Below are 22,914 nucleotides of genomic sequence, written 5' to 3' on the forward strand. Positions count from 1 at the left end.
ATGGCCCAACCATGAAACAGGGCATAAAGAATAAAAACAGACAAAAAGCAGTATGTAATGGTCAATGTGAACTCAGCACAGATGATGGAATATGTTTTATATCGAGTGGTTTCTACCTAAAATCAAGCTACCCATCTCTTTTCATTCTGCCTCTGAATGGTTCCACTAGACACCAAACAGACTAGAACATGGGGCAGAATAAATTTACTCTACAGGGACATGAATCAAGCTGCATAAACTTGACAAAAATACTGTGCTAATATTTGCCCTCAGGGCACAGACACGCCCATTTGGGTGTGAGTCTATGATATTTCTATCTTAGGTTCCAGCCCCCACCCCCTTACAGCCAAAAGCAGCAAAAGTCTTCAGAAAAGAAAACAGCTAAAGTCACTTTGAAAGGTTTGAGATGTGCTAATCTCAGCGCATCCCAGCCAAGAAGCTGGAATGTCACAACCGGACCAGTCGGCCAGCTCTGGCCCTGGCCAAGAGTCTGAGGCCAGCAGCAGCCTGGCCAGAGAAACCCAATCCTCATCACCAGCAGCTCTCGCCATAATTTTATCTCAAGGAAACACAGAAAAATACCCTCACCCTTTCCTCCCCAAAGCATCACCCTCTTTGTGACTCATCAGTCAAGTGACCCAGGAACTCACTCCTCCATTTTTCTCAGCTCAGTTTCCCAGCTTTGAGCCCTCTATCTCTTTCCAGCTCTAAAATCCTCTGCCTCTAAGGTTTTAATCTGAGCAGTCATCTCAGGTTATATTAGGTACAGTAACCCTGCTGGCTGCCAGCGCCTTGAGAAACCAAGATAAAATGTATTTTCATGCAGCCTTGTCAGATTTCCAAGCCTTTGAGACTTGGTTAAGATGGGGTAGGAAAATGAATGAACTATTAACTCTAAAAAAGACTCAAAGGCACACCACATCCTTGACTAGAATAGCAGTATTGAGGAACTGGATGAAAAGAATCTATCCTGTTGCTGCCTTTACTCACTGGTATGGAGGCCGTCCGCAGTCTGAGAGCTGCGGTAGAAATACAAATGCAGACCCTTCCCTCGTTTCAAGGAGTAATCAGTGACTTGGACCTGGGGGCCCTGGGTGGCCAGGGGTCTCAGCAGGCCAGGGTTGACTGGAAGTCTGAAGGAATAAGCCAGGTGGGCTCCGGTCTCAGCTCAGCCACTCCCAAGTAGATATGACCTAGGGCAAATGAAACTTTCTAAGCCTGTTTCCTCATCTGTGAGGAACTTTCTAAGCCTGTTTCCTCAGCAGTGATCCTGGCCCCCCCAGATGCTTAGTCAACACTGGCTTCTATGAGCACTGCTTCTGTCACTGCCCTTCCCACCCACCTTGTTCCCAGGGCTGCATTCCTAGGCTCCCTATCCTGAGGAGCAACCCAGGGTCCCACAGGGCTTCGGCGTCCTCCAAATTTGTTCACACCCATTACTCCCAACTCCATTCACTCTGAGTGGGCCTGTCGGGCAGCACTGTAGTTCCCACTGTACAGATGGCACGATCAGGCTCAGAAGCATGCCCATGGCAGTCAGCCTCCAAATAGGATCCCACACACCGGTGTAGGGCTTTGCCGCCTCCCCACTGAGCCCAGTACCCACATGACTGGGTGGAAGGTGAGTTACAGGTGATTCAAAGAGGGGCAAAAGGCCCCACTTAGTCACTATTGTGATTTACCAACCAAAGGTATATTCCTTACTCTCTGAGATAATCTTCACACACACGCCCCACAGCACACATGTTGGTAAATTTCCTCTTAAGGAGAAAATGGTCCAGAAAACCTTTTTCCCCCTAATTAATTCTGCAACATCAGAAACCTGAGTAATGACTTGGGTATTTATTACCATATTCCCTCTGTTCTAAGATGACAACTGCTTTAGCAGGTGTTCCAGAAAAATTTTAAAGAAACAGACCAAAGTACAATTTGTTTACAAAGACCATGCTAGGGGCCTCCCCGGTGGCGCAGCGGTTGAGCACTGGGTTGCGAAGCTGCCCGCAGCCTCTGCAGCACCAGTTCGATCCCTGGCCGCTGGGCGAGGGTTCCACATGGCGCGCAGACCTCTCCTGCCGCCCGCTGCTCCCCTCAGCAGTGTATTTCGTCCGTCTGCCTGCTCTGCTCTCCCCTCTGGCTCTGGTGGATTCTCTCACCCTCCCGTGCTTCTGACTGTACCCAGTGCTTGCATAAATAAATAAATAAATCTAAAAAAAAAAAAAAAAGACCATGCTGATTTCAGAAAAGTTAAAATGTGGGGCTGTCCGTCAGGATTGAGGGAATCAAGTCAATGACTTCCTCTCACTTTTGCAAAAGGCGTGGATTAGAATGCATATGACGTCTAAAGGCCCTTCCAGCTCAACAGGCAGTCACCCCTGGGTTAATGATTAGCAGGAGTAGGCCACCTCATTTCCTGAGGTGAGGCACTGGGGTTAGGCCAGGCCCTCCTCCTACCCTGTGACCAACAGCTCTCCTGGCAGGGCAATCTAAGGGTGCCTGGCAGCCCCAGCTGGGCCCCCCTTCCACTGCACTTGTCTCCAGAAATCTCAGGACTTCAAAACTCCTGGTGGAGGACAGCTTCCCCACACATCCCCAGGAGGCGAGGCTTCTCAGTGAACTCGAGCTCTACCAGGTCCTGGCCAGAGTAAGCCAAGGATCTCATGAAGGCAGTCATGGGTGTGGGGAACTGATAAACTCAGAGGACTCTGTAGTTGAGGTGGGGGCTTTCTGAGTCTTCGGGAGGATGCAGGAGAGCCTCACAGCTTCTAAACCTTCAGGTTCTTTCAATCAGCCATGGTAGGTTCAGCAAGAACCTACCACCATGCCATGAAAGACCTGAAGCTCTGACCTCCTGAAGGTCACTAACCCTGGAGGGAAGCAGAGGACAGCTGCTATGATGAAGGGCAAACACTGATGTGCTCACGTCCAGTGAAACATGCCTACAAACAGCATTTCTTGTTTGGGGTGTATTTTTTTGAAGCAGTACTGTAGGGTAAAGAAAACATCAGGCTTTTCTGCCCTTCCGCCATCAGGATAGATAATGGATCCTTGTCCTGAATGCATGCCTAATGGCGGGCACCTGGAATAGGGTGTGGGCATAGGTAGATGGGATTCAGCTGAGTGAAGACTGTGCTTTTAAGGGCGGCGTCACGGGGAAGCCAGCAGCAGCAGCAGCAGCAGTAGCAGTAGAAGCCGAAGCCGAAGCCGAAGCCGAAGCTGAAGCTGAAGCCGAAAGAGAAGCCGAGAAGCAGCAGAACGAACGCTAGAGAGCCCAGATAGAGTGAAGACTTGCTGGGGGCTGGGAGGCCTGCCAGCCTCCCAGCCCCCCAGCCAGCACCCCTGCCTGCCATATGCCTGGTGAACCCCAAATAAAAAACCTGCAAAACTACTGAGGACTCTGACTCCTCCTTTACCCGGTCTGCATGGGATCAGAAAACCTGCACTGTGTCCTGTCCTGCCCTTACAATTGGCGTAGTCGGCAGGGTCCATGTAGACGGGTATTGGAGCCCTCCGAAGACCTGGAGGGACTAAGGAAAACAGACTGTTTGCCTGTGATGACACTGGAGATGCCATGGCGGCACAGAAGTTGGATACGGTCCGGAGCTGTGGGATGAGACCTCGCATGGAGGAGACGCCCGAGAGGACCAGCCAACGACACCGGAAAGGACCAGCCAATGACGCCTGAGGCAGCAGGCCGTTGCTGAAGCAGGGAGAGGCCAATGGACTTGAACTGATGGACTGATAATCCCTCCAGAAGGCGGAGGACCTTACAGGTTGATATGTTTTGGGACCCTGGGGGTGGAACAGTTTTGGTTGTAAACCCCAGGAGATGGGAATCTGGGGGTTGCCAGTGGGCCTAGATGGCCAAGGGCAGCCTGTTATGCCCAGCAGCCAGGTGGAGGAGAAAAGCCAACTAAGAAGGCAAAAGCTGGTGCTGATGCTAAGTTGAGAAGCCCTAAGCGGCTGTTAAGCAGCCTTAGTATGCTGAAGAACTGTGAGTCTCGTAAAATCACCTGTGGGTGATGCCCTGCTCATTCTTGAGTGAGGGTGAGGAGCTGAGGAACCTGTCCTTGGGGGACGGGTGGGGAATGTGGCTTGGGGTGGAGCCCAAGCCGAATGCAAAGTTTGGATCCCCGACCCATGTGCTTGTGCAGTGGGTTGGCCTGAGTGCAGGGGTCTGTGAGTTGCATGGGTGGCTGTGAAGGCCGAGTGTTGGAGCGACTGCAGACAGAAACCCGGAGGGTTGGCAATTACCCCCAACAGAATAAAATTGCCAATCCCAGAGCTAGTGCATCCTGGGGGTGGATGCTGTGTGTGGCTTGTAGCCGAGACTACAGCCAGAGAAGGCCAGGAAGCCCAACGGCTCCTGGTGTGTTAGAGTAGATGCCGTGAGTGATTCCCCTCCCTCGTATGAGCAGTGCCTTCGGCAGCAGATTTGGTGGCTCATCTGCTGGTACCAGTAATTGTCTTTTGCACTAGGTTGGTGCCCTACCTGGACTTATTTGTGTTCTGTTGTATTTTGTTGTTGTTGTGATGTATTTGCTTTTGTGGGCCATGGCTGCATTGTTTATGTTTGCTTAAAAAATTGTATATATATATGTATAGACTGTATGGCAGAAAACCCTGAGGGGGTGGACTGTAGGGTAAAGAAAATATCAGGCTTTTCTGCCCTTCCACCATCAGGATAGATAATGGATCCTTGTCCTGAATGCATGCCTGATGGCGGGCACCTGGAATAGGGTGTGGGCATAGGTAGATGGGATTCAGCTGAGTTAAGACTGTGCTTTTAAGGGCGGCGTCACGGGGATGCCAGCAGCAGCAGAAGCCGAAGCCGAAGCCAAAGCCGAAAGAGAAGCTGAGAAGCAGCAGAACGAACGCTAGAGAGCCCAGATAGAGTGAAGACTTGCTGGGGGCCTCCCAGCCCCCCAGCCAGCACCCCTGCCTGCCATATGCCTGGTGAACCCCAAATAAAAAACCTGCAAAACTACTGAGGACTCTGACTCCTCCTTTACCCGGTCTGCATGGGATCAGAAAACCTGCACTGTGTCCTGTCCTGCCCTTACAAGTACTCATGTCAATGTCTACACAGTCATGATCGCCTGTTTCCCACTGGCCCACTATTAAACACTCCGCTATGTCATGGACACTTGCTCTAGTTGTACAATCCCACCTGGTGGAAGCATAACTGTAGCTGCTTATGACCTCTACTTAGCAGGGCTGGAGCGTCCAAAGGAACCCAAATAGGGAACGGGAACATGAGACTGGGACCAAGTGAGGGTGCCGACATGAGCGAAGTGGGGGCCCAGGGGAGCCCTATAACCACCAAAAAGTGAAAAGAGGGGCCAGACAGCCACAAAACAGGTGTAGGGTAAGTGAATTAATCAGACTTTTTACACCACTGGCCTCTGTGGCTATCACCTGCAGCCTTGATTATGTTACTGCAGGTGCTTGGGAGCGTGGGCACAGGGCACATGTGTCTGTGGACACCTGAGTATGGGTGTGAGCATGTGCAAGTGTGCATACCTGAGCCTGTGGCCAAGGATATAAGGGCGGCGTCACTCAGATGGATGACAGCTACAAGAGGATGAGCAGGTGACTACAGAAGAGGCGAGACCAAGAAAGAACACCAGAGTGACCCCAGAGAAAGCGCATAAAGATTTGTGGGGGGCTGGGAGGCTCAGCTGCCTGCCTGCCTCCCTGCACCCTGCCTGGCTGGTGCCTGCCTCCTTGCATGCCAGCCTCCCTGCCTGGTGTGCCTGTGTACCTGGTTCCCTGAGAGCATTAAAGCCTGCAAAATCCACATACGGCTCTTGGGCTCTCCTTTATTCATTTGCCCGAATCCATAGTGAACCTGCCCTGTGCCTGCTGGCAAAACACAGATCACGGATGACTTGGCAAAGCCACTGGTATAACTTTGTATTGTCTTTTCTACCAGGCAGAACAATTCTTTTCCTCGGGGAAGGATGGAATTAAAGGTGCTGGGAAGGCATCTCTAAGCCCCTCCCATGAGACACTCTACACCTGTCACCTCTTTCGACTCCAATCAGAAAAGGGAACAAAGCTTAAAGATCTTAAGGACCACACCTGAGGTGGCCTGGTGGCAGGCAGGACCCAAACCCAGGGACTCCCAAGCTGATACTATCACGTCCACCTTTTAGTGGGAAAACAAATGGAACATGTGCCATTTTTCACTATTTTTGAGTGCACGATTCAGTGGCATTAACTGCATCCATGAATTTGCCCAGTATTTCCTATAAGTAGAATTACCCAGTTTTTGTCCTGATGTCTGCTGTTTTACTTAGTGGCATGTTTTTGAGGTTCTAGGTTGAACCTTGTATCCTAACTTCATCCCCTTTTGAGCCTGAGGAAGATGCTAACGTGTGGCTCTAGCTTGTCCTTGATCCACTCATGCATCAGCAGACACTTGGGCCATGGCCACCATCTGGTCACCGTGAATACTGCCGCAATGAACACTGCTGGACAAGCACACGGGGCCATTTTTAATTCTTTTGGGTTGATACCTAGGGATTTGTGGTAACTATGTTCCACTTTTTTGTGGAAACACCAAACCTTTCTACAGGGGCTCCAACACTTCACATTCCCACTGGAAATGGAAGAGGTTCCAATCTCTCCACCCTCACCGATGCTTCTGACTGTGCCCCTCCCAGCAAGGGAGAAGTGACAGCTCAACTGCAGTGGTGATTTCCATTTTCCTAACAAATGAAGTTAAGCATTTTCTCGGCTTATTGGCCACTTGGAGCTTTTCAGAGGAATATCTATTAGAGTTCTATGCTTGTTTTTAAATTGGGTTGTTTATCTTAATTAGGGTTGCTGAGTTATAGGTGTTCTGAATGTTAAACTTTTATTTTTTTTTCTGAATGTTAAACCTTTATCTCATGTGATTTGCAAATATTTTCTCCCATTCTGGCGGTGGTCTTTTCACGTTTTGGTCATGTCTTCTGAGACACAAAAGTTTAATGTTGACGAAGTTTAATTCATCTTTCTTTTGTCACTCATGCTTTTGGTGTCACAAGCAAGAATCCAATGCCAAATCCAAGGTCATTTTTCGCTTAGAGAAAACTTTGAGTTTTATGATTTGAGTGCTTATATTTAGGTCATAGATTCCTCTGAAGTTAATTTTTGCATCTGGTGTGACGTAGGGGCTATCTTGGTATTTCGGGGTCCCTCCCTACCACAGTCCTTTGGCAGAGCATGCATTACAATAGGGACTTCAGGAAGTCAGGGGGCAGGCCCTTTTCAAATCCATCACTCCAGGGCCTCCCTGGTGGCGCAGCGGTTGAGCGCTGGGTTGCGAAGCTGCCCGCAGCCTCTGCAGCTCCAGTTCGATCCCCGGCCACTGGGTGGGGGGGGGTCCCACATGGCGCGCAGACCTCTACTGCCGCCCGCTGCTCCCCTTAGCAGTGTACTTCCTCACGCTGCCTGTTCTGCTCTCCGCTCTGGCTCTGGTGAATTCTCTCACTTCTGACTGTACCCAGTGCTTGTATGAATAAATAAATAAATCTTAAAAAAAAAAAAAATCCATCACTCCAGTATAGGAAGCCAACCCAGTGCCTGGTACTCAGTAGATGCTCAAGAATTAACTGAGATGAATAGTTTAGTAGATAAACCTTTGAGGGCATGCTCCATCCCCCACCTGCTTCTCATCACTACCGCAAGACCACCCCCAACTTCCTGAAAGACTCTTGTTTGTAAGAAGTAAATGCAACAGCCTAAACATATTAAGAGTCAATGTCAACAACTGCATTTATACACTCCTATTTGTTAAACTAAAGTGATCCCAGATTTAACTAATGTACTTAACTAACAACACGGCATAGCATCGCAGCCCTGAGAGACTCGACATGTCCTTACCAGTCTCCTAGTTCAAGTCCCTCAAGGCAAAGATGAGGAAACCGAGGGCGGATGGAGGCAGTGCCTTCCCAAAGCCTGGGCTTCAATTCCCAGGGCTTTCCCCACCAAGCACAGGCTGCAGTGATCACTCACTGCAGACAAGCAACAAAAACACAGGCTAGCTGAATAGCTTCAAATGGTAGGAGGGGCCTCCTGTCTCTACAACCTTGCAGCGGGGTAAAAAATGAACCCCGAGTCCTACCTAAATCTTACTCTGCTACAAGAGGGCCACCTCCCTGCTGTTCTCAGTGACCATCTTCCCGTGCTCACTCCGCTCCAGCCACACTGCCCCCTTCCTTGTTTCTGGTGCCAAGCCGGACCCCTCCTCAAGTGTTCCTCTACCTGGGATACCCTCCCCCTTTTGCCCTCCCTCCCTTTGTGTCTGCTTAAATTCTACCTTATCAGGGGCTCCCCTGGTGGCGCAGGTGGTTGAGCACTGCACTGTGAAACTGTCCGCAGCCTCTGCAGCAATGGTTTGATCCCGGCCGGCCAGCTGGCCGGCCGGCCGGCCCACATGGCACAGCAGACCTCTCCTGTCGTGCCTGCTGCTCCCCTCGGCAGTGTATTTCGTCAATCTGCCTGTTCTGTTCCCCACTCTGTCTCTGGTGAAGCCTCTCATCCTCCTGCACATCTGGCCCATCCCCAGGTTCTTGTATAAATAAATAAATCTTTAAAAAAAAAATTTCTACCTTATCAACGAGGCCTTCCCAATCACTCCCCACCTGCCTATCTCTACTTTCTTCCTTCGTACTAATTACCACCAGCCTCATTAACTACTTGCTTACTGCCTGCTCCTTCCAATTCCCACAACCCTACCTCCCACTGGAATGGAAGTTCCATAAAAGGCAGGGCAGCTGTGTCCCTAGCACCTGGAGCCTAAGACAGAGGAGGTGCCCGGTAAATGCATGGGATGAAGTGGGGAACACCATACTCGGTATTTACCACATCATCAAAAGTTACAGAGGGGAAGGCAGGCAGCTCCCAACTCACAGGTGAGCCCGGCCTGGACCCTGTAGCCAGATGCCCAAAGGCTGTGCTGGGCTCCCGAACGCATGCCAGGCCGGGCAGGCAGGGCTGGGCCGTGTGTGAGCAGATACTCCCACATGCCTTCAGTCAAGCCCGAGGTGTTGGCAGCGGTGACTCTACTGAGCTCGCCATAGAAAATGGAGTCTCTCCCACAGATGTTTACTACATGCTTGTGCAACGCACTCAGTAATGAGGAGCTCGGGTACGTACGGCGTGCACCTGCGCCTTTAGAAGGTGCTCTCAGCGGTTCCTCACTCCCGCAGTGCTGGAGGTGGGCTGACAGAGTGACTCCACTTCTAGGAACCTACAGTCAGGATATACCTGGACATGAAGTAATGTGCAAAAATTATCCTGCCAGAGACATTTGTAATACTGGAAAATACCATCCAAAGAAGCTGATTTCCAGCTTTTGAAAGTCAGGAAAGTAAATCACAAAATGGCCATGTGATGCCGTGAAGACTGCATGGAGACATGGGCAAGCTTAGAGTATTAAGAATGCTAGTTATAAAATTCTCTCTAGAGTATGATCACAACTACTTAAAAATATATATAAAGGAATTCACAAGACCATGAAAATACAATTGCTAGTTTTTCTATCCTTTTAATCTTTCTGTATTTCCTAAATTTTCTATAAGCAATAAGTCTGAAGAAAATCAAACTTCAAACCCTTAATAAAAATGCTACCACCTGATACACTATTGGCGTCTGGGGTATAACTGCTTAAATCTCCACCCTGGCCGTCTCCTCTCTCCTCCTTTCACCTGCTTCCCCAGGCTTTCCCCCAGCACCTGGCCCAACAGTTCCCCCCACCCTGCCTTTGCTCAGGCCTTGCCAGCCACACCTGCGGCCACTCCTCCCTGGAAGCCTCTGGAAGCTAGGCTGTCCCACTTCTGGCTGTGTGGCAGGGCCAGTCACTGAAGCTCTGCCATTGCTTTTCCTTAGAAAAATTGAGGTTGTCCCAACTCACATGAGGGCTCTGACAACACATGGCCTCAGTCTCACAGGACCTCTGAGCTTCGGAGAGTTAATGGATCCACTCCTCCTGGCCCTGCCAAAGGTGAGGGTCAAATGCTATGGGCCATTGAGTGTGTTCTAGACCCTGCCACATGCCTGGCCTGATCTGCTGATTCTGCCCTGTGCTGTGAAGCACTGCTATGGCACACTGATGCATGGGAGGAAAATTCTTTATCTTCAACTAAGTCTGGGCACCTGTTCGTTTCTGAAGGGAGAAAAGCAAGTTTCCCTTGGATCCTTGTGTAAAACTGGCATTCCCCGTTGAGGCCCACTACTCCAGAGAACTCGCAGCCCAACTCCCACTCCTCAAAGCTGATGCCCAAATCCCAATCTCCAGCACTGACCCCTCCAGAGTCCCCATGCAATCTCCTGAGGCTCCCATGTCTTTACCTGCAGTCCTGCTGACTCCTTAAACCATCTTCCCAGCCACGCCAACACTCCCAGGTGCCCCGACTCTGCATTGGCACTCTGCATTTAGTCACAGGGTTTTCCACATTCTCCCTTCATGAACATTCTGCATTCAACCTCCCTGTAATGCCTCAGGCAGTGGATGAGTTCCAGATGCAGCCAGGCTCTGCTGCAGGTGTTCAGTGAATAAGATGCCCCTCAGGCCCCTGCTCTGGGGACTCACAGGCTGGTCACAGAAATGTGTGAATAATCACCTTTCCATCTGGTGAGTGCTACAAAGACCCTGTGTGCCACTGGCTGCCAGGGCAGGGTTGAGGGTGTTATCACAGCTCAGCCTGGGACAGAAGGAAACAGCTTCTGAGGGGTTCTACTTGACCTTGAAGGATGGAGTCTCAAAGAGCAAAATCAAACCACCTAACATTTCTCCCAAGCCATCAGGGGTTCCTACTGCCCCTGGTCCATCGTCACCCACAATCTGATTCCAAGCTAACCCTCTGGACCCCAGACACTGGACACACCTGCCATTCCAAGGCCTCCACAGAGCTGAGCAGAAGAGTACGGCTGTGCGCTTTCTGCTTTTCCTCACCTGTCTTCTCTAGGAGTCTCCCTGCCCTAAACTGCACTCTGGACCAGCGCCATTCAGTGCCGCCTCTGGATCACAGGCAACCGCATCACCCAGTCCCTGGGGTGCTTGTGAGAATCTCAGATCCCATCTCTGACTTCCAGAATTCGAGTCTTCTCATAAGTAATTCAAGTCTGAGAGGTTCTGCTCTCTGCCCCAGTTGTGCCCCTCCCCTAGGCTCCCTCCTCTTCCTTCTGCTGGCAGCTGCCATTTTTGGGGGCCTCCAACACCCAGCCATGAGTTGACAGTCAGTCTCCAGAGTATCCACCTCCTCAGCTCTGCGACCTCACATCCCACTCACCCCATGGCAGCACCATCTCATCCCCCAGCTCTTCCATCTGAAACTGCGGTCTCCACCTGAGAAATGTCACACAGCAATCCTTCTGTCAAACTTATCAGGAAGGACAGATGGCAGGCAGTTACCGACAACAAGCACTTCCTAACTCTCATGCAGCACTGGGTCAAGTGCTTGTCATCATGAAATCTTCACCTGCATTTGTGAGGTGACACCTGGCATTCCAGTATGGAAATGCGAACATCTAGTTGCTGGAGACTCAACTGAGATGAAGTGTTAGGAGCTGGCTCGTCAAAAACGGCTATTTTCTTCCTATATCCATCCCCTTCCCTCATCCCCAAAACCTGACACCTCACCCTTTGGGAACCACTTTTCCCACCCCTCCCAATGCGATGCAGCAAATGCAGCCAGACTCTCCCAAGTCCCCTGGTTCATCTTCAGCCTTCCTCCCGAGTCCTCAGCACTCCTGGACCACTGCCTCCCCTCTGGGCTGAGGCTCAGCTCTGGGGGAACCTCTACCAGCAGCTGTCTCCCCACTGGCTCCTCCACAGCAAAGCCTTAGCAAGAAACGGGACTCTGTGTCCCTCCACAAGGGGCAGCTGCCAGGAAGCCTCCCATCCTCTCCTGACTGGCAGCCCTTTCCCAAAAGGGCCCCAGACATGGGCTCCCCCTGAAAGTCCAGATCACTGGTTTTCACAATCATCTTCCCCCAGAGGAAAAATCTTGAGATTTTTTCCCCTCTAGCCAACATCCTGAGAAGGCTGAGCTGGGCTGTGGGAGATGGAGCTGAATGAGTAACAGAAGGGGAGCCCCCACCTGAGCAGGTACCTTCCAAAAGGGAAGCACTGTTTCCTTTTCCAAAAGGAAAACAGTCTCATGACCCCACTCCACCCCATACCTTCAGCACCTGGACCTACTTAGGAATTCAAACTCTCAGTCTTTGAAACCATCCTTCAACAGCAAATAACACCTGCAATAAGGACTCTGCCTTTACGACTGAAAAAAAAAAAATTACATAAAACACAAAATGATAAAACTAACACAAAATTGAAAGTGTCTTGCATTATTTATAGATTGTGTTGATAAAACTTTATTTGTGAACCACGGATCTATTCGGCTAGTCACGGTATGGTCTATGGACCACACTCTCAACACCACCTGGGAGCTTTTTAGAAATGCAGAAAGAAATGCAGGGTGTAGGGCAAGCCCCAGGCCCCTAGAATTAGAATCTGCATTGTAACATTAAAAGTTGGGTGGGCTCCCTGGTGGTTCAGGGGTTAAAGACAGCACTATCAAGCTATCCCCAGTCACTGCAGCACAAGCTCGATCCCCGGCCGGTCAGGGAGGTGACCCACATGGCGCAGCAGACCTTTCCTGTCTTGCCCGCTGCTCCCCTCAGTAGTGCAGTTCAGTAGTCTGCCTGTTCTGCTCCCCACTCTGTCTCTGGTGAATCCTCTCACAACTGGCTTACACTTCATTTCTTGTATGCATGCATAAATAAATAAATCTTTAAAAAAATAAAACTTGGGAAGTCCCGGCATATAGGATATAGTTGGTGGAGCTGGGGATGAGATGCAACCAGGTTCTATGGAACCCACAGAGAATGAGCTGCTCTTGTATCATGTGCTTGTGCAGGAGTCATTTTCTGATAGCAACGTGAAGGAAGTACAGGCCTGAGGGGCCTAGAGGTGACAATAAGAAGTGGAGGCCAATGGGAGAAGTGTATGAACTCATCCAGTCTGAATGGGAGTGCAGAGGTGGGGCAGGCTGGGGGTGGGGGTGGAGGTGGTAAGTGAAGGGTGAACTGAGGTTTCTTAGCCGGAAGACTGTGTCACCTAGAGGGGGCATTTTTAAAGAAGGTGCTGGGCTCTATCTTGGCCTTGCAGAGGAAGGGCCTGGGGAACACTGGCGGGAGATGCTCAGATGTGATATACTCAGGGCCAAAACCACCCAGAGATGACCAGCCCAGACACACAGACCTGCGAGCCCCTGAAGATGACCATGGGATCTGCTGTGGAAGGCCTGAGGATGATAGGAGCAGAGGGAGGGTGGAGGGAATAGGGGAGATGAGTTAAGGGAGGCAGGAGGGGAGATCTCTATCACAGGACTGTTGTACAAATACCTAAATCTCTCACCAAGAGCTGCAAGTCCCCTCTAATCAGAACTGTACCTTTCTGCAGACCCATGCTCAGAGCAGCATTATTTGCAATAGCCAGAAGATGGAAATAACCTAAATGTGTACCGACAGATGAATGAATAAACAAAATGTAATATATACATTCAACGAATTATTATTCAACCTCAAAAAGGAAGGAAATTCGAAAAAACATGCTACAATAGGGATCACCCTTTACATTATGCTAAGTGAAACAAGCCAGAGGCAAAAGGACAAATATTATGTGATTCCACTTATAGGAGGTACCTGGTGCAGTCAAACTCATAGACAGGAGGTAGCGGGGTGGGGGGGGGCTGCCAGGGGCTAAGGGGAGAGGGTGGGGAGGTGGTTTAATGGGGATAGAGTTTCAGTTTTGCAAGATGAAAAGAGTTCCAGAGATGGATGCTGGTGATGGCAGCACGACTTAATGCCACTGAACTTAAAATGGTGAAGATGTTCAGTTTTATGTGTATTTTTACCAAAATTTAAAAAATGATGTCTTTCACTATAGGTATAGAAAATCTGAATTCCTGGAATTGGATAGCATGTCTGTTTCAAGAGAGGTGAGAGCAAATCAGCAACTGCGGACCATCCCTTCAGCAGGCTGGCCGTGAAAGGGAACAGTGTAATGGGGGGGGGTCACCTAAAGGGGAGGCCAGGCTGGCAGCAGGCTTTTTCCTCAGGCAGAGAAATGTCAAAGGATGTTAGTAAACATTCACAGTCCACCTGACAGACTTCCTTAGATGAGAAATATACCTAGAAGATGCCTAAGATTTGGGGGCTGGAAATTTTAAGTCCTGGGTATTGGCCCCTGCTCTGCGACTGACCACCTGTGTGTCCTGCAGCATGTCATATCCCTTTCAGGGGCTCAGTTTGCCCAGCTGAGAAAAGAGGGAGCTAGAAAAGTTTGGTTTTAGGGTTCCTTCTAGTTCCAACACTGTGATTCTTTCTGTCCTATAAAAAGTGACCTCAAACTAAATGCTTTCACAGAGCTGTGCCTGCAGGGGGGAAGAACACAGTAAACTAGGGAACCTTTTAAAGTTCAGTGAGAGCTTGTATCTTGCATTCTAAGAACTAGAACACTTCTTCACTAACTGGCTTATCCATGAAAGCCACTAATGAGGAGAGTTAGAACATCACTGTCAAGTCCCCAGAACTGGGATGCCCCAGAAATTATCTCTATACCTTCACATTTTCAGCCTATGCTACTTTTCAATTAGAGAAGGTAGAGTTTGTGTGTTTATGTGTGTGTGTGCGCGCACATATGTGTATCTCTATGTCTCTGTGTTTAAACAGGAAATGAGCTACAGAACTGGACCACATGTACACCAGAGCCTGCCCCTTGGACTGGAGTACCTGGGGGTCAATACTGCAATCTAGACTTCCTGGTAAGTGCCCTGTACTCACCTTGTTCCCGGCCACCTAGATGCAGGGTTCCTGTCTGACTTCTCCGCATGCAAGTCCCTGTCTGCACCTACAGGTCGTCCAGTGTTCATTCAATGCTTGTGCAGAGGTGGCCAATACCACCTGCTTCCTTGCCTCTGCCAAAGGCAGGAGACTTGCTTCTAATCTCAAAACTAGGGCTGGGAGAGGGATGTGGGTGTTTTTGTAGAAAGGACAGGTGGGAGTAAGCACCAGGAGAAAAAAGAAGATAAGATCTAGGGACACTCTGGTCTCCTGCCCCACCTCACTCACATGCCCTGACTCTTTAATTCCATTAGAAATGAGCTGGTGGGAAGCACAGATGCCTTGTTTTCCCCCCTTGTATATCCATCAAAGACCGTTCCTCCTCCTCCATCCAGTCCTCAGAGTCCCTGTGGGAGGAAGGAGTGCACTGAGGCTGGTATAGCAGAAGCAAAGCTGGGGTGGGTCATGCCTGAGGAGCGGTGACCAGAGGGTGTATGGGGACCAATATCAAGAACATGGACCCAGGAGGCAATGTCAAGAAATTAGTTTGAGGGCCTCCCCGGTGGCGCAGCGGTTGAGCGCTGGGTTGCGAAGCTGCCCGCAGCCTCTGCAGTGCCGGTTCGATCCCCGGCTGCTCCCCGGCCACCAGAGGAGGGTCCCACATGGCGCGCAGACCTCTCCTGCCGCCCGCTGCTCCCCTCAGCAGTGTGCTTCGGTCCTTCTACCTGCTCTGCTCCCCGCTCTGGCTCTGGTGAGTTCTCTCACCCTCCCGCGCTTCTGACTGTGCCCAGTGCTTGTATAAATAAATAAATAAACATAAATAAATAAATCTTTTTAAAAAAAAAAAAAAAAAAAAAGAAATTAGTTTGTCTTTTTCCAGGTAAGGAGTTCCTAATGCTAGAAGATTTTCCAGGCTGATTCCTCCAGCACTTCAAATTTAAAGTCACATCTGGATTTGGTGACCAACATCCCAATTTGATTTGTCTAGGGCAGTCTCAGAGGAGCTTTGCTGATTAGATGCAATTATTAATAGCATCCCCTTTAATTCTCAAAATGTTCTGGCTTGAATCATACATTCAAGTTGCCTTATTTTGGGGCCCAAATAGAGCTGAAGTTAGAGCTGCACTTAAAGGCCAATGAGCCACCAGCGGACATCTGTTGTATACCTGCAGGGACAGCAGGCTCACTATCTCCTGAGAAAGCCTCTTATGGGGGGGGAAGCTGTGTTATAAAAATAACAGGATTCAAACTTACATGCAGTATGATTGCAGCTAGGTAACATCCTTCCGCAAGCAAAGAGTGGGAGTGGGGGAAATGAGAAAACCTGCTGACTTTTTTCCTTCCATCTTCTTCCATCTTATTGTCTCTTCAGTCAACATTTACTGAGTACATCTGATGTTCCAGAGACGATGGGGACGCAATTGTGAATTCAAACAAAAAGACCAACTTTGAGGGGCAGCCTACAAAATAACAGGCTTCTACTTTCCAAAATGTCAAGGTCATAAGGGACAGAGGCTGAGGAACTATTCCAGTATACTAAAGACAACCACATACAGTGCATGATCTGGGGTTTTCTTTACTACAAAGGTCATTACTGAGACAACTGGTAAAACCCATGCAAGGATTCCAGTTCAGGTTATGGTCTTTTATCAATATTGATTTCTTGATTCTAAAAATTGTTTTGTATTTATGCAGGAGGATGTAACTGTTTTTAGGAATACACTGAAGTATTTTTGGGGAAAGGAAGAATCTAAAAATGATCCTCAAATGGTTCAGAATACATATATATATATATATATATATATGTATGTATGCATAGACAGAAAGATAAAACAAGTATGGTAAAATGGAGGCATTTGGGGAATGTGGGTGAAGGGTACATAGGAATTCTTTGTTCTATTCTTGTAATTTTTCTATAAGTCTACATTAGGTCAAAATACAAAGCTAAAAAAATATGTAAGACCCAGAGACTTCTTTTGCTGTTGTTAAAAAGAAACATGGACCCTGACTTCACAGAGCTCAGGGTGCAGCTGGGGAGTCAGGCACTAATACAAATAACTACACGAAATGAAATTGCAAGTATGGAAAATGCAGCACAAGGAGACAGATCCAGAGGCATAAGCGTTTATAGCAGGCAGTTTACCCAATTCAGGCAGATGAGGGATCATATCTACAAACATGGTGCTAAGACCCAAAGGATGAGCTAATTGGAGTGGAAGGGAAGAGGGTTCCAGGCCCCCAAGTCCCTGGGTAGGTGAGTAAGAGCTGAAAAAAGCATGAGGACTGAAGCACACATAACAGAGACTATGGCAGATGCCAACATTAGTTTTGTCTTTTATTCTAAGAGTAAGTGCTCCTGAAAGACCCCCCTGGCTGTGGATCCAGAACAGGCTGGAAGGTGAGGGGGCCGATGGAGTCCACTGCAATGGTGTGACAATGACAGCTGCCTCCATGCAGAGCATCATGAATTGTTTTTCTTCTGCTTCCTGACACTTTAATTTTCTACAACAACTGTGTAATGTTGATAACCAGACCATGGGAGGGTCCTGGGGGGACAGAAAGGGGTAAGACCTGGCTCAGGTGTCATCTTCCCTTCACCAGGCCCACCAGTGCTAGGGTCAATGGATGGTTGGAGTTGGCTACCATCTGTTTCATCAAAAACCTCAGGTTGAGACGTTGCAGCTGACTCACCTCAAGTTGGGGGAAGTGGTGTGCAGGGGCCAGGGGTTCACACCCTACCTGCAAAGGTAGACCAGTGCCTCTCATCAACCAGCTGGCCACAACCCCTTCCTGGGCCTGATTCCTGCCTCTTGGAACTTCCCCTTTACCCTTTGAGAGCCAGAAGCCTGTGGCCCTGTCCTGGGAGTGGGGAGTGGGTCACCCCTCCCACAGCGATGTTCAGTGCTGACTGTTAAGCAGCGGTCAGGACCACGTTTGTGTTGCTGGGATGAGGATGAGCACTTGTATAGAGCCCAATTACTAAAGGAGAGAACCCTTTCCTGTGCCAAGTTCAACCTCAGTCAGCCGTCAGTGAACTCCCTGAAAACAGTCAAATTAAAGAAACTAGCTTTGATTATTACCTTCATTTTTGCAGTTAAATGATTTGTCTAAGGACAGACTTGGGTTCAAACCTTGGCTGTCTCTGTTACGAGCATTTTCTTCAGGCAGTCACTTCATCTCTCTGAGCCTTGGCTCTCTCAGCCCATCTATAAAATGGGGCTGGTGGGATTAAACAAGATTCTGGGGCTAGAAGGCGCCATTTAGTCCCTTTTTGGGCCCCAACAAAAACCCACTACAGAAAACTCACTCCAAACTACACACTGCTTAAATATTTACTAAAAGTTTGTGTATCCTGACAGTAAATCATGGGATCTGAATTTTCCAGGACTATCCCAACTTCAAATCCTCTGTCCTAACTTTCCACATAAACCATCGAAATGTCTCAAAAATTCCACTCTCTCAGTATCCAAACAACACCTCCCAGGCCTCCTCTTACACAAAGCAGCAGCACAAACATTCTTTTTCAGACTACAGAGCTCCATCTTTGCTTCAGAAAATACAGGTGACAGAGCCCTGTTGACCCTTGAAGGAAATGGGGCACGGGTGAAAACCCCAAAGCAGACAGTCCTCCAGCACAACTCCCAGACTCAGGCTACTTTTCAACACATCCAGGTAAACTGCAGCTAGGAGAAGCCACCCATGATCAGAGCATCACCCACACAGACACACAGGGAGTAGATGGGCTCTGCCCTTACCTACCTACTAAGCAGCTGGCACCCAGGAAGGCAGCATGGCATGGCCAGAGGGCTGCATGAAGGATTAAATGAATCAGTTAATATCTGGAAAGCACTCAGACCAATGCTTGGCAGCCAGTCAGTGCCATATCAGTGTTGAATAAGTAAAAATCAGAGGCATCCCTGGCAGAAGGTGCTCATGCCATAGACAACCAGAGGTATCGCTCTTATCCCGGGAAAAACAAGAATGGGCATTTAGCCCAGGGCTGGAGGCTGGGCCCCTCTCTAGAGATGGAGGTGGGTCCTGCTTTGGAGGCTGAACCAGGGAAGAGCCCCACTCCTAAAACACAAGATCTCTTCATACCTCTGAGCTTTTGCTTCTGCTGTTCCTTCTGCCTCCTGAATGTCATCTTTTTCTACCTTTAAGGCTGCATTCAAATGCCAGGTACTCGCTATGGTGTCTCCTGAAGCCCATCAGAATGAATGGCTTTCTCCACTGACCTCTCTGGCATCTGGCTTTTATCCTCTTTTAAAGCAATAGATAGATAGATGATTGATTGATTGACTGATTGATTGATAGACAAATAGCTAGATAGGCAGGCAGGCAGGTGGAGATGCATACTGTCTTGCCACAGTATGGGAAGGATTCAATCCATCATGAATCCTTCGAAGGCAGGGGTTGTGTTTTTATTCTGTAGTGCTTGGCCCTGACGCATACTATAAGCTCGATAAATGTCTGAATTTGCAGTTAAATCTGTGCTCACAGCTCATCTTAACTTGAAGGCAGATGGCAGCTTCAGGTGCATACACAAGCAGGAGCTATGAAGACTCAAGATCTGAGCCTTGGAACCCATGACCAGATCAGATTTCAGCCAGGGGCCTACCAGTCACTCCCCTGAGCTCCCCCTCAGCGGACGGACGAAAGGAGACACCTGTGAGATCAGAGCCTACAGTCGCCAGGATCCAGACAAGGGCAGTGTGGCTGGTCCCCTTCCATCTCTATCAGAGTTGGTAAGAAGAGCCCGGGCTTGGGAAGCAACACCAGCAGGTTGCCCTGCACCCACCAGCCTGTCAACGCCAGGGCAAATGCAGAGTGCCTCTGGCATTCCAGGCCCTGTAACAGACCCTGGGGAGACATGAAGAGGGACTGGTTTTCCAGGAACTGTCTGGTGGAAGGAAGATGAGCTCTGAGATTATGGTCAATAGCCACCTCTGAGGTAGAAAGGGAGGTCCCCTCCTAAACTGTCATAAACTCTGAGGGTGGGAGTTAGGTAGGGTGCCATTATCTTTCAGTTCCTTCCAATCGCTAAAGCTGAGCCCCTCTGGTGGGGCATGCCCATCCTCAAAAAATATCCCTGGCGTGTCTGAAGCCGAAGTTCAGGAGATCACAATTCATGCCCCTTGCTCCTGCCCCCACACTGCCATCCCTCATTAAGTTTCCTCATCTGCAGGGGGGGCTTGGTATAACATAGAAATTAAACAATGTATATAAAACCTCCTAGTCCACAGTCAACAATCAAGGTGTTGGTATCAATCCCCTGATCCATTCACTGGCTTGGAACCCCAACTTCTTTCTGGGATAAGCTCCATCTCAGGCCAGGTCTCTGATACGTGAATGACAATGTTTAAAATTATCAGAATAACTTTTCTATGATAAAATGCAGAAGGAGGGCTCAGATAGTGTTACCCTGAGTTCTTTCTCCAGTCTCAAGCTGTCCCTGAGAGCCTGCCTGCCATGGGTCTGGCTTGGCCAGAACCTGTCCTCTTCTTGCTAGGAAGTCCCACCAGGCACCCTGGTTTCATTGGCTTATTCTGCACCCCCACCCAGCACTGTATCTGAACTATAGAAGCAGCTCAATAAATGCTTCCTGAAAGGAATGGCTCAGCCACGCCAAAAACCTTCAGTAACATGACCTTTTATGTTCCTTGGCTAATGTCTAATTTGCATATAGGAGTCTGTTTGGGAGACAGCAAATCACCAGAGACAACTTAGGATCAATACAGAGTGTTAGGCACATTTTATTCAACTCTAATTCTCTGCAAATTGGTATTCCATTAACTGTATGTGGGATTTATGGGCGCTCACTATAAACTAGAATATTTAACTAGAACAACCTACTCTCTGTCAGATAATAGCTCACTGTTGTTAATTTTCAACTAGTCAATCTCAGGAAGGTTTCCAGCCTCAATCTACTTTACATCTTGATTTAATCATCAGGAAAGTCATCTATTTAAAAGTTTCCATACAATAAAAGACAGCTTGATGCAAAAGAAACAGACCTGCCTATGGAACCAGAACACTAGAGTCACATCCCAGCTATACCACAGTACTGTGTAATCTGCTGCTCAAAGCCTCAATTTCTTCTTCTGCAAAACGGAAACACCACCAGTCTTCACCGGGGAGTTATAAAATTTAAATGATTCAATGCATGTGGATGCACTCCATGCTGTTACAAGCTTAGTTCTTACAGTAAAAACATGAAAGGAAAATCTCCAACAACTCTGATCAGCTAATGACAGAAAGCAGGGTGATTCTAAAAGGACAGAAGGGATATTTTGTCCCCACCACCACTCTGGGGATACTCGGATATGTCTGGAGGCATTTTTGGTTAAACAAATGAGGAAAAGGAAGGGATTGCTACTGGAATCTACTGTTTAGAAACCAGGGATGCTGCTAAACAGCCTACAATGCATAGGACAGGCCCCACAACGAAGAATTATGGAACCACAAATCTTAACAATGCCAAACCCTTACCTAAATAATCACTGGAAGTTGGGTTTGGGAGATTTTAAGAACAGAAACCTTCCCAACCAGGCTTTACTTCCTCGCATCATCTGCTGAAACATTTGCAAGATGGATCATCTTGCAAAGCAGCTCTTTTGTAAGTAAAGGCTGAACTGCCAACTCCTGGAATTTCTGAATGTATAAAACTGCTTTTAAAGAAGATGCTCTCCTATTACAATTTGGCTAAACTGTTTTTCCAAAGTCCTTGACTTCAGAAGTCCTGGGCACAAAGACAGGGCCCATCACTGTGCCACTAGGCCCTAAAGATGCTTTGGTAATTCTAATTTCCTGATGAAATGGAAGCCAGGAGGGTCTCTAAACGAATTAAATTCACATCACGCCAACTGCTCGCCTGCTTTGTGCCGGGCATGGTGCCAAACACCTCCACATAATTTATCCCACTTAATCCACCCAACAACCCAGTGAGGTGGGCATTATTGCCGGCTGTTAGCAGGGGAGGAAATTGAGGATCAGACAGGTTAAACAACTTGCCCAAGGTCACCAACTGGCCAAGGGGGAGCCCCACTTCAACCTAGGGCTCCAGTTTCCAAGTCACAAGCTCTTTCCACCACCTCAGAAAACCAGGTGTCAAGTTGTCTCAACTTCCCATGAATTTTTAAGGCAACCACAACTTCCCAGTAAGTTTAGGGTGCTGAAAATGGGGATTTCCGAGGGGCTGGGCGATCTCCCATACACTCCCCACTGCAGCTGTCTCACCGCAGGTACCTGATAAATCATTCCCTATCGGCCACGGAACAGGGAGGATTTATTGGCGCTGGAGTTAGTGCCAGGCCCAGGAAATGCCATCTTTGAAAGCCGAGAGGCGGATTCGCCCTGGGAGCCGAGAAGGTCTGGCCGCTCTAGGTTTCCTCCCCGCGAGTCGTGAGCCCCCTCGGGCCCCGGCCGGGGTCGCGGCGGCACTGGGCCCCCCGGGGTCGCCGACGGTGCAAGCTCCGCCGGTCGCGTCCGCCCTGCCCGGGTCGGAGCACACGCCCACGCTCCGCCGCCGCGTCCCAGCCCGGCGCCCGGGACCCAGCCCGGCGCCCGGGACCCAGACCCGCCCGGCCCCGCCGGCTTCCCCGCGGCCCGGCCCCGCCAGGTGTGCGCGGCCGGGGCGCCCCCTCCCCGCCCCGACGTGGCGCCGGGACCCCGAGGCCGCCGCGTCCGCCTGCCCGCCCGCGCGTTCGCCGCGCTCCGAGGGACGGGTGGGGGTGGGGCGCCTCCGAACGAGACCCGGGCCCCCGGCCGCCGCGCGCCCTGTCCCGGGCCCGCTAGGACCACGCCAGCCCGTACCTGCAGCATCCGGGGGCGCGGGGCGCCCAGGTAGGTCGCGCGTGCGGGCGGCGCGGAAGCTCGCTCGCGGCGCGACCTGGCCGCCGTCTGAGCATGCCCAGTGCCGCCCGCGGGCGGCTCCCGCCGGCCGGGCTGGCCGCGACGGGCCCTCGCGCCGGCGGGGGGCGGGCGCCTGGGCCTCCCTGCGGGGCACCCCCTTCCCTTCCGCCGGGGGACTGGCGCGCCGGGACGCGCCTCCCGGGGTCACCGGGACTCTCCTGCCAAGCT

The 22,914-nt window shown here is 49.9% G+C and overlaps 1 protein-coding gene across 5 annotated transcripts in view; it reads right to left on the reverse strand.

Moving 5' to 3' along the window:
• The window catches only part of PTPN3 (protein tyrosine phosphatase non-receptor type 3), a 98,604-nt gene extending 75,900 nt beyond the window's left edge, over positions 1 to 22,704 (reverse strand). For 4 of the 5 annotated variants that reach the window (XM_037495503.2, XM_054689869.1, XM_054689870.1 and 1 more), the window contains exon 1: positions 22,648 to 22,704. The gene's annotated coding sequence lies outside the window, so the exon portion shown is untranslated. Of the gene's footprint in view, positions 1 to 18,594; positions 18,603 to 22,647 lie in introns of those variants that run through there. The other variant, XM_054689868.1, reaches the window with a different exon arrangement.
• Between the last annotated feature and the right edge of the window lie 210 nt (positions 22,705 to 22,914).

The sequence above is a fragment of the Talpa occidentalis genome, unplaced genomic scaffold (assembly GCF_014898055.3).
Source record: "Talpa occidentalis isolate TD23 unplaced genomic scaffold, MPIMG_talOcc4v2.1 talOcc4.7, whole genome shotgun sequence".
Lineage (NCBI taxonomy): Eukaryota > Metazoa > Chordata > Mammalia > Eulipotyphla > Talpidae > Talpa > Talpa occidentalis.